The sequence below is a fragment of the Gorilla gorilla genome, chromosome 11, assembly GCF_029281585.2.
Source record: "Gorilla gorilla gorilla isolate KB3781 chromosome 11, NHGRI_mGorGor1-v2.1_pri, whole genome shotgun sequence".
NCBI classification, from domain to species: Eukaryota; Metazoa; Chordata; class Mammalia; order Primates; family Hominidae; genus Gorilla; species Gorilla gorilla.
This window is the reverse complement of record NC_073235.2, coordinates 41,598,368-41,617,479: the sequence shown is the minus strand read 5'-3', so window position 1 is coordinate 41,617,479 and position 19,112 is coordinate 41,598,368.

Here is a 19,112-nt window from a genome sequence, read left to right as displayed (position 1 = left end):
CTGTGGCTTTCTCTATGACAGAAAACATGGTGATGGTCTGGATGACAGCAGTCACTGACTACTAGCAGCAATTGGGAAATGCAAAACCAAAATAGTGCTATATTTATATAAAATTATATATTTAGTGCTCTATTTATATAAAATTATAATTTTGAGATGTCTAACTTTCCTAGGAAAATGCAAAACAAATTTTGAGTGAGATGAGTCTTGCTTTTATGTCCTTTTCTGCAAGTAAAATAGATGATAGATATGTAAATAGATAGTTTATAGATGACAGATAATTCATTCTTACTATTTATCAATATCACATAATATTTCCAGTCTTGTCCCCTTTTCAAGTTCTTTTTTTTTTCCTCCTTAACCACTTACTGGTTGCTTATAAGTCACTTATCTGCTGGACGATAGCTTATTTGCATATGCATATGTAAAACACATGCAAAGAGTTAGAAACTTAAAGCAAAGAGGGAGACTGCAAGAGGCAAGTTTAGTCATAAGAAGCAGAAGTTTTGCTTGCAATATTGCCATTGTCTGACCACAGAGGAATCTTCAGAGAAATAGATTATCTCCCTTTCACTTTGTTTGCCCTTTGTTCATTTCAATTTCCTTGTAGCCACATGGAGTCTCAGTCAAATGTCTTGATTTTCCCCTTTCTCATGATTTAGTGGATTTGAGCTGAGTTCCCAATGATTAATGATCAAAGTGAGAATTTGGAAAGCTTTGGCTAATGTATAAAAATATTTAATAGTTAAATCTATTACCAAACTCACCACCTTCTTTGGAGATATTTGTATATAAATAGACAATCATACTCAATCCTACTTAATAGCTGCCTATTGGGTGGGTTTTATGCAACAATAAGAAGTTAGGGAATGCTTGGGAAGAGGAGAGTCTCCTGGACTTTCAAACGTATTTCCATTTCACAAATATAAATTCAAACACAAAAAATAAAATTTCAGAAAAGAAGACCTACTGTGACTCAGGGACTTTTGCAACTGATACAAGGGTCATAAGAAGAATAAAATGTGTTTCTGCGCTCACCTGTTGAATACAGGAACTATCGTGACTATGCAACATTGGGCCCATTGCTAAATCTGTCTGGTGACCCATTTTCCTATGTGCTAAACAGAAGAACTATAATTGCCTAAAGCATACGTTTGAGGATCCCATGTATAGTCTGAGTTAGACACGTAGTAAGGAGGACTCGATATATGAAAAAGCAAAAGAAGGAGGGGGAAGACACAAGCAGGAGGGGGAGAAAAAAGGGGATCAGGTTACTCCCAATTCTACCAGAAGAGAATTAGACCATTAAGACCTCCACAAGATTCCTCTCTGTTCCACTACTGATCGATGTACTCTTTGTTCTTGACTCTGATTCCAAGAATTCTCAATCTTAGCTGTCCACTAGAATCAACTGGGAGGCCTTCAAATTCTGGTGCCTAGGCTGTACTCCAGACCAGTTAAATCAGAAATGCTGGGAATGTAACCCAGGCAGATGAAGTTTGTAAATCTCTGCAGGGGATTCCAGTATGAGCTAAGGTCGAGAACAACTGCCCTGTTCCATGCCTCAGCTTCGTACCTTTAACCAGCTGAGTGCTTGTTGGCTCTGGCATAGCAAGCTCTTTCAGTCCAGCAAATCTGAAGCATGCTGACACAATTTTTTTAAATGAACATATTCTTTTAGAAAGAAGAGGAGAATGTATTAAAACACATAACTTTGGACTCGATAGCAGTGTTCTCTGTGTTAAGCTTATTTTTTTAAAAAGAGGAGCAAGTTATCCCATTAAAATATTGACTCAAAAATAAAAATTTCCTACCCTATTGGAGAAGAATATATAATGTGGTGTGAAGCCGAATGTCAGTCTAGTCTTTGAGGTTTATATGCACTTACAGAAACAAAATTTTCAAAGTCTGGACCCATATGGATTTTTCCTAATGCTGCATCAATAAAGCCTTGCTCTGGATCACTTTGATGCTTGAATGGAAAGTGGCTGTTTATGGAAAAATTATGTGCCATAAAATGTACTTGTAAAATTACACGATCAAGCAAAGGTTCTCAGAATCTCCTCTCAGACATATAATATGCAAATTTTTGTTTCACTTGATGCTGATTTCAGTAAAATTTATTTCTCTCATCAATTAAGAAACACAAATAGATCTGTGTTTTGAAAGGATGTTTTAAAAGAAAACAGAGAAAAACACCCATCTGAGCATGAAAGAGAAAAGATTTAGGTTTTCTTACCACAATGGCAAAATGGTTACATTATGAACAAACCCTTTAAGGTAATAAATGAATTTTTCATAAGACATCATTTTTTACTAGCTGTTATAATCATTTTCTCCTTATTGTGTTCTCCAACTTGCCAATAACATCATTTTAACATTATTATGCAACAAGCCATGCTCCACTATGTGGCCTAATATTTCACTTTAATATCCATTCATTTTCAATAGCTCAGGCTCTCCAAGGCCTTGCAGAAGCACTCTGTCTCTGGTGAGGTGTCAGTTTAAGTGTGATCTATCATTTGGCTTGGTAAAGGAGGTGTAACTGCTCAGTGGCAATCATGGAAATCATGAAAAAAAGTGTACAAACATCTGGGACCCAAAAGTCATTTCACTGGCTAATAGTGTCTGAGCTTTGCTAATATATCTAATTTAAAGTGCAGGACACTATTTATAGATTTTTTAAAACCCTATATAACAACTTAAAAGACATTCTATTTCAGTTACAGCATTGTACATAGTGCAGAAAGCAATGTTCCCAATGTGACCTACTGATACTTCTGAAGCTGACATCACAAGGGGGGCAGCCAGGGGTACCTGGAATGACACAATCCCAAAGTTCTCTCTTTGCATAGCCAGTGAGCATGCTCAATATTTATCCTAACAGATATAGGGTGAATGTACACGTTTTCATTTCACATATAAATAAGGGAGTATAGCAGAGAAGCTAAAAACAGGCTGTGGATGCAAAATGCCTGGGTTGAAATCCTACTCTGTGACTGTGGGCAAATCTCTTAATGTCTATGGGCCTCAGCTTCCTCACAGGGTAGAGTGAAATACTGCTCAAAATATTTGCCACTGCATCCTGGGAGAGAATTATCCTCTCCTGCCCCATTGTATTCAGACTTAGATGTGTGCCTTGCTTTGGCTAATGATGAGTGTCAGAGTGACGTGCTGCTTCAAAGCTGTAGCATTAAGAGCTGTTCTGTAGTGCCATGATCTCTCTTGCCTCTGCTAGAAAACTCAAGAATGTCCTGGATGGAGGCCATCCCCTCTACCTGGTCCCATGGAACAAGACTGCTGCTCACCCCTGGTGGACACAGTGTGAGCGAGAAATAAACTTCTGTGTGTATTAGCTCCAACTGACTTATTTATCTCATAAATGATGGGAATAATAATAATACTTTAAAAACTAGAGTAGGACGCATGAGTACTAAAAGGACAATATCAATACAGCTATTATAAAGTGCCTGGCATATGGAGAGCATTCAATGTGAGTCATTATTGTTATTAATATTATTAATATATCTAAGTCAAAGATGAGGCAGATGATGGTGTCTGTTCTCTAAATATGATACTTTTTGTCTCACTCACAAAAAAGACATGAATTTGGATTTTGTTTTGTCCTACCTATACACATGGGAATTGCTAACCTAGTTATGTTTCTCCACTGATTAAGTCATCTTTTAGAGGCTGGGTAGGGTTGCCAAGTTTAGCAAATTAAATTACAGAATACCAGATACATTTTCATTTTATATAAACAATGAACAATTTTTTATATTAGCATGTCCCATGGAATATTAAAGATGTATATATACAGAAGACATTAGTTGTTCATCTGAAACTCCAATGTAAATGGGTGTCCTGAAATATATTTGGCAATCATAGCCTGGAGCCATATGCGGTCCTGGTCTGATAGCTGCAATGTTGCCTTTCCCCTCCTTTTATTTAACCTGTGGATCCTGAAATGTGTATTACTATCATTTAAACTACAGACCTATTTGGTTGTAAAAATTTTAACTTTGTTGGTACAGGTGCACAGGAATAAAAGCTGTGTCAAGGATCAGAAGATTTAGGACTTCTGTGATTAGTCCAGAAGTCCAGTTCTGTGATTAATTAACAGTGTTAACTTAGACAAATCACTAATATTTCTCCAGGGTTCAGTTTTCCCATTAGTAAAGTAGGAAAATTATAGTTCTTATAAAACTCTCCAAATAAAAGCATGTACAATTGTGCTGATGAGGTCTTAGATCATTATGGTCTATTTAATTAATGACTGCTTATGTGGGCTTCTCTGTGACCTACTTCTAAGCACTTTATAAATATTAACTAATTTTAACCTCATAATAACTCTATAAGGTTGGTACCATTATTATCTCCACTTTACAGATGAAGAAATTGAGAGAAGTTTAAATAACTTGTTTAGGATCACACATAATGAGTGGAAACTCTAGAATTTGAATCCAAGTGATCTGCCTTTATCTTCTCTGTACGATAACACAGCACAAAACCAGATTCATACATCATAGAGGCAAACCTTCAGTCATAATTAACTTTGATAAAAAAAAAAGTACATAAGATCAAGCTTGAATAACCGACCTTCAGTAGAATTGAGTAGCTTTTAGTGACAAAGAAGTACTTGAAGTTGTGCTCTGTTTTAGGCATTAAAACAATGCTCATAGATGAACATTTGAACAGGTTAATATGAAAACTTATAACTTTGGCTTTGGTTAATGTATGAAAAGATTTAATAGCTAAATCTATTACCAAACTCACCACCTTCTTTGGAGATATTTGTATATAAATAGACAATCATACTCAATCCTACTTAACAGAGGCATATTGGATGGGTTTTATGCAACAATAAAAAGCTAGAGAGAAAATGCTTGGGAAGAGGAGAGTCTCCTGGACTTTCAAATGTATTTCCATTTCACAAATATAAATTCAAACATAAAAAATAAAATTTCAGAAAAGAAGACCTACTGTGACTCAGGGACTTTTGCAACTGATATAAGGGTCATAAGAAGAATAAAATATGTTTCTGCACTCATCTGTTGAATACATGAACTATCGTGAGTATGCAACATTGGACCCATTACTAAATCTGTCTGGTGACCCATTTTCCTGTGTGCTAAACAGAAAAACTATAATTGCCTAAAACATATGTTTGAGGATCCCATGTACAGTCTGATTTAGACATGTAGTAAGAAGGACTCAATATACAAAAAAGAAAAAGAAGCAGGGGGAAGACTGAAGCCTGGAGAAATATTAGTGATTTGTCTAAAATAACACTATTAATTAATCAAAGAACTGGACTTCTGGATTAATCACAGAAGCCCCCATCCAACACTCAGTTTTTATTCCTGTTCACCTGTACTAACAAATATGTCTGTGGTTTACAACCAAATATGTCTGCGGTTTCAAATGATGGTAATACACATTTCAGGTTCTAGAGGTTAAATAAAAGGAGGGGAAAGGAAACACTGCAACTATCAGACCAGGACTGCATATGGCTCCAGGTTATGATTGCCAAATATATTTCTGGACACCCAGTTGCATTTGAGTTTCAGATGAACAACCAATGTTTTCTGTATATGCACATCTTTAATATTTCACTGTGCATACTAATATAAGAAACAATTTTTATTTTTATTTATTTATTTTTTGAGAAAGGGTCTTGCTTTGTTGCCCAGGCTAGAGTGCAGTAGCACAATCATGGCTCACTACAAATTCTGCCTCCGCAGCTCAAGCGATCCTCCCAGTTCAGCCTCCCAAGTAGCTGAAACCACAGGCATGCACTATTACAGCTGGCTACTTTTTATTTTTTTGTATTTTTAGTAGAGATGGGCTTTCACCATCTTGGCCAGGCTTCTCTCAAACCCCCGGGTTCAAGCAATCCGCCTGCCTTGGCCTCCCAAAGTTCTGTGATTACAGGAGTGAGCCACCTTGCCCAGTCTCCCTCAGAGATTTTTTTTAATTGATTAAATTGCCTAGAAGCCTTGGAATTTTGTAGAAGAACTTTGCATGGCAATTATAGTAAGTCATATGCAATGTGGTAAAAAAAAAAATGAGTTTTTGAAAATTCTCAGGGGCACCTATTTAGACTCAGTGACCTTCTTTGATGGTATTTGAGCAAGGAAACAGCAGCCACTAATGAATCGTTCTGTTTGCTGCCTTGGCCTATGACCAGTGAAAGAGGCACTTAGTATCAACGCTTCATTACACAGACCAGCAAAAGGCCAAAGTATACAGTGAGATCATGATATAATACACACATAAAAATGAGGACTTTCTTAAAAATTGAAGCGGGGTTATAGAATTTTGCCTCCTACATTGACAGGAAAATACCATTGTAATGGCTCAATGTATGTGGTGTCAGCCAATGATCAGGGTGGTGGGTGTGGAGGTTTAGTTTACTGTGGAAATGAAATTAAGTCTAAATTTCTCATGAATTTATCTCATAGCATAGGTATTATTCCCCAAAGAGAATCATATGGGTTTGTCAAGCCCTAAGGGTTTTACAGAGATACTACAGAATCTACAATTCATGTATTTCTTAAAGATTGTCTCTGTCCTAAATACAGTATATGTCTTATACGTATTGTTACAAATACTTGCCAAACTTATTTGCATATTATTGCAATTAATCAAACAAAAGATAAAATATTTACAGAGTTTTGAAAGTTTATTTTACTTCTTTTCTTTTTTCTCACATCATGCATACCAGTATCATGTAGAGATCTGACATTTCTCCCACTCTTGAAAAAAATCTGAGAACCAGGGCTCCAAAGTACTAGATATTAAAGCTATTTTCTATATAGTCTGTTTTGAGAGATTTCAGGTAGGCCTTTTGTTCAAAGACATTCCCTAACCCACGTGTTTGAAATTTTACCATCAGAAAGCTGTTTGTTGCATGAACCAAATCCTGACATTCTGGGGTACAGTCAGATTCAAGGGGCCACACATTTTCTTTAGATGGTCAAGACACACATATGAAAAAGTATAAATTTTGTTGATCTCTAGCAATTTATATGACCCCTTTTCACATTTTTTTAAAGAATCTCCCCCACTCCCCAATCTCCCCCAGGGTGTGTATGTGTGTGTGTGTGTGTGTGTGTGTGTGTGTGTGTGTGTGTGTGTGTTATTTTCCTCAGGTACACGCTTTCCCAATATACCAGTATTTATTGAAAATCTCACTCTGCGAGAAATAAGAAACTGACACTTTTTTCAGGTGGTTTACAAACCTATTCCACTAAATCTTACTAAATTCTTATAACATTCTTGAAGAGATAGATATTAATACCCTCATTTTACAAATAAGGAAAAAGAGACTGAGAAGCTAAATGTCTGGCCTAGTGTCCTTTTGGCTAAGTGGCAGAGTTAATATTTGACCCTAGAGCTGTGAAGCCCTTCATCTTTTCACCTCACTGTATGTCAGGAGACAGCCATGAGGCAATCTGGGCCACTGTCTATCTGTAAAAGACCTGCAATCTAAAGATCTATTGTACATTTTAAATGGTTATACTTTAAATGGTCATGTGACTACATCTATAATAGCTGTGATTTTTTTCTTTCTTTTGGTCCACAAAGTCTGAAATATTTACTATTTGGCTCTTTACAGAAAAAGTATGCAGACCTCTGATTTAAGGCCTCCATAGCTTCACACAGCACTGTCCATTCGAAATATAATGTAAACCATATATGGAGTGTAAACTTTTATAGTAGCCTTATTTTAAAAGGTAAAAAGAAACATATGAAATTAATTTTAATAATGTATTTGATGTAATCCAATATATCCCAAAGGCCATAATTTCAATATGTTACCAATATAAAAAAGCTATTAATGAGATATTTTATAATTGTTTTCATCATAAATCTTCAAACCCAGTGTGTATCTTAATCTCACAGCACATGTCAGTTTGGATCAGGTACATTTCTAGGGCATAGCGTTCATGTGTTCCAGTGATGATGTATTTTTTAAAATATTAATGATGTTTTATTAATTTCTCCATTAAAATTTTAGTACCAACTAGAAGCCAGATTCAAAATCATGATTTCCCTCTTACCATATTGTTGTCACTTTGAGTTTTGTTACTATTCCTTTCTTGGCCACTTTAATTAATATTAAATAAAAAACATTTTATTCAGATTTTAAAGTTGATATTAAGGGATTTATGAAAGACAAACCTGAGTTATCTTCTGATTTTGATGTGTGGGGCAGGACACATGAAGCTCATCAGCCACTCTATCCCTTTTCTCTTTTAATCTCTTCAGAACACTAATCACTTGATCCTGTGCATGCATATTGTGAAATCTCTTTGTGCGTTTTTTGTCTCCTTACCACTGAAATGTAAGCTTCATAACATCAGGGATCTTAAATGTCTTGTCTGGTTCTATATTTCTAGGACCTAAAACAGTGACTGGCACCTAACAGGTGCTCAAAAAACATATTTTTGGATGAATAAATCATAAAAAGTTTCACATATATAAAGCAAGACAAGCAGAAAATATTTCTGAGAAGTGCCATGCAGTAAGGCACTAGCACCACAGAGTGAATTGGTTTATCCAACTAATTTAGACAAAAATGGTGGACTCATTGGGCAAGAAAGGAAAAAGTTTTGAAACAGGAGGAAAAAAAAATAGACACTGGCGAATACCTGCTTCGTAATTTTTCCTAGAGCTAACTAGCAGAATAAGTTACCCAAGTAAATTCCGAATAGAATACCCGTCTCTCATTTTTATAGATGTCGGCATGTATTTTTAACTGGATTAACAATGTTTTCTACCACAGTTTCTTCAGCAGAACAGCAGGTGAGTGAGGAGAGAGCCCTGTTTTTTAGTTTATTACATCCACCAGCTATTTCTCTTTTTAAAATTTCTGCCAGCACTACCTGGTGAATTTAGACTAAGAAAATGGAAGTTACATTTCAATGCCTGGGAGAAAGCCTTCAGAAAACTTCGCAAAACCAAAACTTTAGTTCTTATTACCTCTACCAGGCCTTCAGATTCACCTAAGATTCTTTAGCATCCTTGGAGACCTTTTAAATGCAGTAAAATGCCTGCCTCAGGTAAAATCGGCAATGCTTTAGAACAAAGGTTTCGTAAGCGGTGGTTTATAACGCATGTAGGATTTGAAAAGTACATTTTTCCTTGTCTTGAAGATATGTCTTATTAAGATGGCGTACCCCCTTGGAGGCAATATTACTTTTTCAATAGTTCAAGCTTGCAATAACACTATTTCTTGTGAGGAAGCCTAGAGTATTTTTATCTGGAATAGACTGATGCTATTTGAACAAATATTATTTCAGGAGATTGGAGATTTGCAGGTAGAAAGAGTTGGTCAGGTTTTCAGCACAGAGGCGGTCTGAGAAAAGAGTGTGGGAAAGGAAATTGTCAACCCATCCACAAAGCACTACTGTTCTCCTAAAAATGGCGCCCATTTCGAAAGAAAACCTCCGTATTGTAACATTTCCTTCAGGATTCTCCTCACTGCTGCTACTAAGGGCATGTTTGATTTTTTCTAAAACAACAGATATGAATCACATAATATGCAAAAATTACCAAGTGAACATGAAGTTTATTCAGATTGCCATCTATTAACTCTATTCTAGATAAACATAGCATTTTTTAATCTGTGAATTCAAATTTTACACACACACACACGTATTTATATACATATATAAGTGCTTATTCATCTAGAGGTTCTATCTTGAGTAAACTTTGAACACTAAATCACAGTTACTTACTCTGTGTGTGTGTGTATAGAGTGCATATATGTGACCAGAACAATACTAATATATATATTTATATAAAGGAGCAAATATTAATAAGACCCAGCACAGATAAAAAGTGAAAAACCATAAATTATAATTTTCTAATCTTTTAGGACAGATGAATTACTGAAATCATCAGGTGAAGTAACCATTAAACAGTCATTTAGAAGTGTTTTTCACATTGTAAATCTGACTGCTACTGCTGCTGAACTGTTTTCCTAGATACAGAATTTATTGATTTTCTGAATAATCTATGATCTTTTACAATTCCAAGTCGCTTCTTCAAATCACTTCCCCTGTATTCTACATCCAGTAGCGAGTCTCTCAGTCCCTTGATGGGATTAATCCCACTAACTGTCCCTATACCACTTGTGTGAATGATTCCTTGGAACTTGAGAAGCACTGGAAATACTCAATCTTAGAAACTTTCTCTTCCAATTTTTAATATCAAGATATAATTAGAATGCACATTCTTTAAGAAACTGTGCAATTAATTTCTCTACTTCATCACCAATAAATCTTTCAACAAACTTCTAGTTTTATTTTCTTTTCTCTCAAGTGAGGGCCCAGTAGTAAACCCCTGCCTCGCCAGTACCATTCATTTCCCTTTACCTTTGTCCTTCCATTGATCTAGACCTAAAAACCCCAGGAAATTATCAACCCATCAGTCCTCCTTCTGTGACTCTACTTGTACTGCTGAAGAAAAGCAAAGAAACTGAGCAATTTACCCTACTGAGACGTTTGATCTCTAAAACCATCTAGGTGGTCTGTGTTGTTGGTCACTCAAGTTGTCCATAACCAGCTGCGTTTACCATTAACTCAAAATCATTCTAATCACTCATCTCATTCTTTTAAGTTCCTTGCCTGCCTTGCCATTCTTACTCTTAGCATGATCCCCCACAGTTACAGAGAGAATAGGTACTATCATATAAATGTTCTCAACTTCCTGGCCTTGTTTACAAATATATCAACATTTAATTTTGCTTTACATCTATCTTTATCCCTGACATTGTCTATGCAAGGAAAATGGTTTTGTCTATGTGCAATATAGTCCTTTTTTTCTAATCACTTTCTAGGGCATTATGTATATGTATTAAAAAGATATATATCTACTTTTTTCTTCTCCACTGGCCCCATGTTCTTTGATATATAAATATGTTTATGCTTATGTCTCTTTCATCACTTAGTAAAAATGCTGCCATGATCTTGCCTGGAGCCTAGGTATTTATCCGTCTCTTCAAAAAATATCTAATGAGTAAGTACTCAAGTATGTGCTAGGCACTGGACTCTAGATCAACCTTCTCCTCACAACCAAGCTTTCAAAGAATGGCCTATCTTGCAAAGAATGGCCTATCTTGCATATCTTTTCTTTTGCATGCAGACATTCATACATCGATCCCCTAAAACTGTACTTCAGCCCTGCCCACACTACTGAAACTGTTGTGACAAAGATGATCCATACATTGAACACCTCTTGATTTGTGTTTTATATGTTTTGTTGACTTGGACACTATCCATCACTCAATTGGCAACATCATGAACAAACTCCCCTCTTGCATCTTAATTCTTTATTCATACTTTCTCAAAATCATTTAAGGTCTCTTCTTTTACACTTGTTAAATGTTGATGTTGGTCTTTCATGCTTTTTCTCCTTATTTTGCCAGGCATCATAGGCAAAACTTTCAAATACTGTACTATGGTTCCCTCCAGGACCAATCTCTTGAGCTCTAAGTGTGGGTTTCCATTTCACAACATTCAAACTTAAAATCAGCATCTTTTACCTTTTTGCCTTATTTTATTTGATGGAAGACTCACTCATTGAATGCCTGAGACAGAATTATGAAACTTGTTTTTATTCCCTTCTTTGTTTTTACAAAGAATTCTGTTCTGTGGATTCTCCTGAGTAAATTGTCTGGTGAATCCTTCCTCTCATCTCTGTACTTACTTCCTTACTTCTGTCCTGGGCTTTGACTCCTGAGTCACTAAAACAGCCTCTAAAATGGTCTTTCTACTTCCACTTTAGTGCCTCCTAATCAACTTTTCTAGTACTTCAAGATATATTTCTAAAGTGTAAACCAAAGCACAGGACTTCTCTGTTAAGAAATTTTCAAAACAAAATAAAAATTCCTTGTAATTCATTCACTCACAAAATATTTATAAATAGATATGAGTCAGAAACCAAACCAGGCACCACATACCCTGTGGACATAAAAGTTACCAAGTCCCTGTCCCTTTAGAGTATACATACTGGACCATGTAAAACGCTGCACTTTTAATTTCTGAAATTATCTTCTGCACAATCAACACTCCAGATATTCCTCAGTCTTAGTCCTTACCACATTTTAATATGTGTGTGTGTGTGTGTGTGTGTATGTGTGTGTGTCTATTAGTCTTTCTGTTCATCTCTTCACAAACTCCAGCCCCTTGACATCAGTAATGGAACAACAACCAAATGTAGATAAAACCTGAGTCTGGCACATTATACTTGCTCAGGGATACTGACAGCAAACCCTGGTATAGTACTTTTTATGTTCCACACATTGTTTTAAGTGACTTATGTATATTAACCCATTTAATTATCACACCAACTCTATGAAGTAAACACTATTATCATTCCCATTTTCCTGATGAGAAAATAGAGCGTCCAAGAAATGAAGTAATTTGCCTATATTTACCCATTTAAGAATCAGCAGTTCTGGCATTCACATTCAGGAAATGTAGAGTTGAGTACCAGAAAAAAATGCTAAATACTTTTTAGATGAATGAATTCATACCTTCAGAGATGATGTTGCTATATTTAAAAGTTATCTAATCAATATCAGTTAAATGACTGCTCTGTAGAGTTTAAATATTAATGTAAGTGAAATAAGTGGTAAGAAAGCTATAAACAAGAATGGTCAAAACTGTGTGTTTAAAGTAGTAGAATATTTATCTTGTTTCACTTGCCCCCACTAATGATTAGCTGTGTGCCTTAGACCAGGTAGTCTCACCTCCTTGAGTTTCTATGACCTCTTCAGCAGGAAGGGGTGACTGAAATTGATAATCTCCAAGAACTCATCTAACTCTCTATTACATGGCTTTTGTAACTCTTCTTATTCTCCAGTGATCTCCAATTCCTTCTTGCACCTAGAAAGGAGCAGTATCGTTGTGTCAAAACACAGTACTATGCAAACGTCTATGTGATTTCAGACTTTAAAATAATCTCAGCAATCTTAATATTTAACTGAAAATTATTTTTAACTTCTGCTAAAGGTATGCAGTGAATTAAGGCTGCTGCTCTAAAAACAAAAGCTCAATTTTGTTTTGTTATTATAGGTTTGGAAAGTATGAAAATAAAAGCTAAATTTGTTTTTGTGAGGAGCCTCAGAGAGTTTATTTTAGAAAAAATGAGAAAGAAAGAAAAAATTAAAAATAAGTTTTGTAAATCACCATTAATTCCTATGAAGTTTGTATTTTAATTTATTTATAATTAACTATACCTATTTCATGACTTTTGACTAATTTTTTTTATTTTTAATAGATAATAGCACCACATATTATTAAGAAAGCTCTTTTATTTCTATATTAAATCACAGGAAATTCAACACTTACCAGAAAGTTAAGTCAATTTAATCTTACTTGAAGTTTGTTTCAATTTTAATTATTTATAAGGTAAGTCTTTCTCCAGTTATCTGATTCCTAAGAGTTCTGTACCCTTAATTTCTCCTAAAGTCAACAGAAGTCACACTTACCATAATGCTGAATAAATACAGATTTTTTTTAGTCCAACTGGGTCTTTTTCTGAGTTTTTTAAAATATATTTTTCTCTGTATAAAGGAAGACCCACAGTTCTGGTTTTAGATATTTAGATTTCAAAGAAGAAATCTCTATTTTTCCATTTTCTTAACGAGGTGCTATGAGGAAACCAAATAAAGCATAAGACGTATAAACAACAGGGAACTTTCCACAAGGAGGAACAGAGAAACCAATTTATCACAGAGAACCATGAAAGCAGATCCATAGTTCTTTGATGGTCATTATTTTTATGAAATTCAAGATTTGATTCTTGCACCAGGCTTTCCCCTGCCTAGATCTGAGCTGTCTTCTTACTGACAGAATCAATCTTGTATCTCCCTCTCTCTTGAGATCCAACCAGAAAATCTCATTGGAAAAAAATATATTACAAAACAAATAAGAAAACAGATTAAAATCTACAATATACAAAGGTCTTTTATAAACATAAGAACTTAAATTTGCTTTTAAAAATGTAATTGAAATAAGAAAGAGCAAAGGACTTAAATAATCAATTCACAGAAGTATCCAATATTGTTAGGAAAATTAGTATTAAGATGTAAAGGGCACCTACTCTTTACCACACCAGTTTCATTCTTGAATTCCCTACTTCATTAAATAAAACAGTAAATTAATAGGGAGACATGTATAGAATATTTATGACAGTGTTGCTTTCAAGGGCAAAAATATATATGGAAACAAACTGAGCACTCATTAATAGGAAAATGAATAAATAAACTATAGATCCATTAAAAATAATATATAAATTTAGAAATAAGTTAGCACTCTCTCATAAGACATGGAATAATTTCCTGTTTTATTGTTAACTAAGAAAAGCAAGATACAGACAAGTGTCTAGAATATGATCTAATTTGTATAAACTAAATATACAAAATGAGAAAAATTAGAACAAAAATCTAGGCAAGTGTGTGCATGATTCATTGAGCATGGAAAAAAAGAAGAAAGGATATACATCAGGTAATCTTGATGCCCCTGGTGGTGAAAACAAGAAGGAGGGAAAATATGGGAAATGACACCCAAAGCAGAAGGATCCACAATCATCTTCTACGTGTAATCCCATTGATATAAAATCGTGTATGTCTTCATAAAGAGATGGATGAAACAGTTCTAAGCATGTATTAATACTGGTGATATATAGTTAATGGGATTTCAGGGAACTTTTACTTTCTTCCCAATTTTTTTGGTATTTTTTTAAATGTTATGCATATATGCAGTCAATCAAACCAAACAGGATATGAGTGTACTTATATATTAATACATAAAAGTCCTTATTGTCAGTCTATGTTGAGTGAACAAATAAGTTAATATATTGAAAATATTATCTTCACTGCCTAAAACTAGGCTGCATTCTTGATAGTGTTAAAGGGTACAAAATGCTTTATAAATGCCAAGCTGGAAAATAAAGCAGTCTGGACTATTAGACAGTCTGAACATAAGTTGAGTTATTGAACTGCATAGGAATAGAAGCAAATAGCCAGAAGAATAAATTACATTTTGTGAGGTTGTAAGATGGAATGTTCATAGAGAGATAGAATTACGTAGAGGCGAAGATGCTAAGACAACATCTATGGCATGTTGTTTTCCCCTAAAATATGCCTAGATTTGGAATTTCTGTTTGAAATCTTCAAAACTAAGGACATAGTTTTGAATAAGAATGTCTACTTATATGTATGTTTTCAAGCCAAGAACACAGACCACAAAATCCAACCCCCCATATATATTACCTTATGTTTAAGCATCCTGTATTTCCTTATGAAGTTGCAAAACTGTCCTGAATAAAACATTAAACTGCTAAGTCTTTCAAGGAGCTTTTCATTTAAATCCTTCTTTCAAAATCTGCAGGACCTGCCTCACTATCACAAAATTGAAGATAGAACAAATAAATACCTAGGGAGCAATCTTTGTAGCCTTAAAAAACTATGCTTGTATCAATTACTGACATAAGTCACCTTCAACACTTCATTACAGGAAGCATTTATTTCTGTGCATACTGATCTTTGTCAAAGGGTTCAGTTCTTTCTTGAAGATAAAATACAAATGACACTGAATCTCTTGCAAGTCCCTCAGCTCATTCATTATGTCTGAAGGACCAGAGGATTAGTCTAGGGGGAAAAAGCAGCCTTGGAAAGAAACACAGGCTGTTATGGCTGGAATACACTATATTCATCTTCCCTTGTTGTGTATCAAATGACATGGTGTAGCTTCTTCTCTAGGAATGTCAACATTAACAGATGAATGCTATCTTTTATTAGGGAGAAAGAGGATTTGATAGAGAGAAAGAGAGAAAGGTGAAATGAAAAATACCAATTTTTTCTCTTGTAGGGTCTTATAAAGGCATTATCATTTTTTATGACTTTTATTTAAATATCCAAAGCAAGTTTATAATTTTCAATAAGGCTATAAGTATTTCCAGTTTTTCAAGTGTCTTTGGCTTTAAATGGATCATTAAAAAGTTACTTTTGCTTTAATTAAATAAACAAAGTAGTCACTTTATTCTTACACGAACCTCCAGGATTTTCAATTAGTTATTTCCACATTAAGCTTGGCTGAGGTGCTGTGCTAATGTGCTTTTATCATTTTTGCCAAGAATAAACATGTGACTGGTTTACAGTAGGGCAGGATGCCTCTGACTTTCATATGTCTCCTGCCATTGGCATTCTGAATATAAGTACAAGTTCCACTGCTCAGTAAACACCATTAATCTGCAGCTTATGCAAATCAGAAACCTATTATTTTAACTGTTTTAATAAGCAACGAAATCAGGACTACTGTTAGCCCACTTATTTTGAAGAGAAGTGTTCCGTAACTGGAAAATATTATTCCACTATTATCATTGGTATTGTCATTATTATATTAACAACATTTTACAGGACATAGAGAGATTTCAGCATAAAGCAAGATTGCATCTAAAACAATGTTCTCTTTCAATAGCACTGGTAAATAAGTTATAGTGATAACGCCAAAAACACTTCATTTATTGATTTAATGCCATACTGTTTGTGATTTATAAAAACATTTTGTTTTTTATTTCTTCTTCAGTATCTCTGATTTATTTCATTTTGTAGTGAACAGGTGCAACATATAATAATAAATGTATATTTGATCTCTGCCCCCACTTTTCTAACATAGAGCTTCTAAAACCCTGGTTACTTCCTGAGTGATGGGGGCAATAGGAGCATCTTTTATTATAGTATTTGGTCTTAATCTCTGGTTCCTGACACAAGCACTCCTAAGACTCTTGGAATCTCCAGAGCATTAAGAGTGCCTTTTTGTATGCTACTGAGATGCCTAGTGGCTGAGGGTCCCTAGAGAGCATCAGGTTGGGGGCTGGAAAGAAAGGCCAGGCCATGATTAGAGAGTTGGAATTTCTTCACCCCCCCACCTCCAGGAAGGGAAGAGAGGCTGGAAATTACCTTACTTATCAGTGGCCAATGAGGTAATCAATCTTCCAATGTTATGAAGCCTCCCTAAAAACCCTAAACAATAAGGTTTGGAGAGCTTCCAGGTTGAGGAACACAGACATATGCCAAGAGGGTGGTATATACCAAACCCACAAGGACAGAAGCTCTTGTGCTCAGGACCCTTCCAGACCTTGCCCAATCTGACCTTTGTAATATCTTTTAAAATAAACTGGTGAACATAAGTGTTTCTCTGAGGTTTGTGAATTGTTATAGCAAACTATGAAACATGAGGAGGAGGTTGTAGAAAACCTTGATTTAGAGCTGGTTGATCGGAACTGAGAGGGGACAATCTGGGACTTGCAATTAGCGTCTGAAGAAGGGGAAGTCTTCTGGGACTGAGCCCTTAACATGTGGAGTTTGTGCTAACTCCAGATAGCTAGTGTCAGAATTGAGTTACATTTTAAGACATGCAGTTAGTCTTGTGAACTGGAGAATTGCTTGGTGTGGAAAACTTGCACATTTGATATCAGAAGTGTTGGAGGGTCAAGAAACAGAGTTTTTCTTTTAATAGAAAAAGAAAAGATAGGAGACAAACTTCTGTTAATTGTTCTGGAGGGGAGAGTAGAGGGTAAGTATTGCATAAATAAAGACACTGGACCATCAGATTTCAACCAGTGTATTGCAATGACAATTGAAGATTGTTTGAGCCCTACTATTCTTTCCTCACTATTCTTTCATTTATGAATAAAATGAGGCCAGGCACAGTGGCTCATGCCTGTAATCCCAGCACTTTGGAAGGCTGAGGTGGACGGATCACTTGAGGTCAGGAGTTTGATACTAGCTTGGCCCACATAGGGAAACCCCGTCTCTAATAAAAATACAAAAATTAGCTGAGCGTGGTCATGCACACCTGTAATCTCAGCTACTTGGGAGGCTGAGGCAGGAGAATCGCTTGAACCCAGGAGGCAGAGGTTGCAGTGAGCTGAGATTGCACCACTGTACTCTAGCCTGGGTGACAGAGTGAAACTCCATCTCAAAAAAAAAAAAAAAAAGAAAAGAAAAGAAAATGAAATAATGAAATGTAATATCAAGCATTATGTTGAAGAAGCCCACACGCAGCCCAAAGATCCCTAGGACTTCACTCAGAACAATAAATACATTATTTTCATTGAAAATAAAATCATTTCTCATGCTCAAATAACATGGTAGATATTTGACTTATGATAGTCTATGTGTGTGGGTGCATATGAGTTTATGTGTATTTCAGTACAGATTTTGTGTAAGATATTAAATCTCACTGTGCTATTTCTCCATGGTATCTACTGTGCCTGCCACAGTATCTGAAATATGGGCACTTAACAAAAGATAGATTTACTAAAAAGCCAATTCAGATTATGTTTTAAGTCCTCTGAATTGCATGAGCCCCTTCTACAGCTCTTATCTAATTGTATACTTATAACACATTTGTAATTTTATATAATTTTCCTAAGGGCCACAGAATTACTTGAGCCCCATGAAACCTGGATCCACTTCAAGAGTCAGTAAATCTCTGCTGTCTAATTAAATAAATGGGTGAATGAGTGAACGAATAAGCCAGGTAATCTCTGCCTGAAGGTAATATTTCATCTCCATCCTTACCCTACCTCACTTATGATCATCAAGGTCTATTTTGAATTTTTTTTCTCAAAAAATGTTCTCATGTCTAAAATTTTCTAGCTGTAAATTTCTACTTATCTATAATCTGTCAGACATTACTTCCTCCACTTTTCACTAAATCTGATCAATCTGCTTTTCCCTTACCTCCTGGAGAGCTATAGACTAGAAACTTTTTCTATGTCTCTAGCTTTATGTTCTCCTTTTAATTTATTTCATCCCTGCTCAGAAACATTATGGAGACACTCTTGACCCCTCTACTCAGTCAATCTTAGGTGGCTGAGTCCTGTGGAAGAAAACTATTAAAAGATATTGAGAGTCTGTTTAAAACTTTTATGTATCCTTTTATCCATATCTTGCTGATCCGCTATCTCCCACAGTACTATTCTAAGTCTCCAAACACTTGCGACCCCAACATCCTCCACTGACCTCTCACTCTCGGCTATTGATTCTCCCTCTCACTTTACAATAGCTTCCTAGCACTTTGAATACA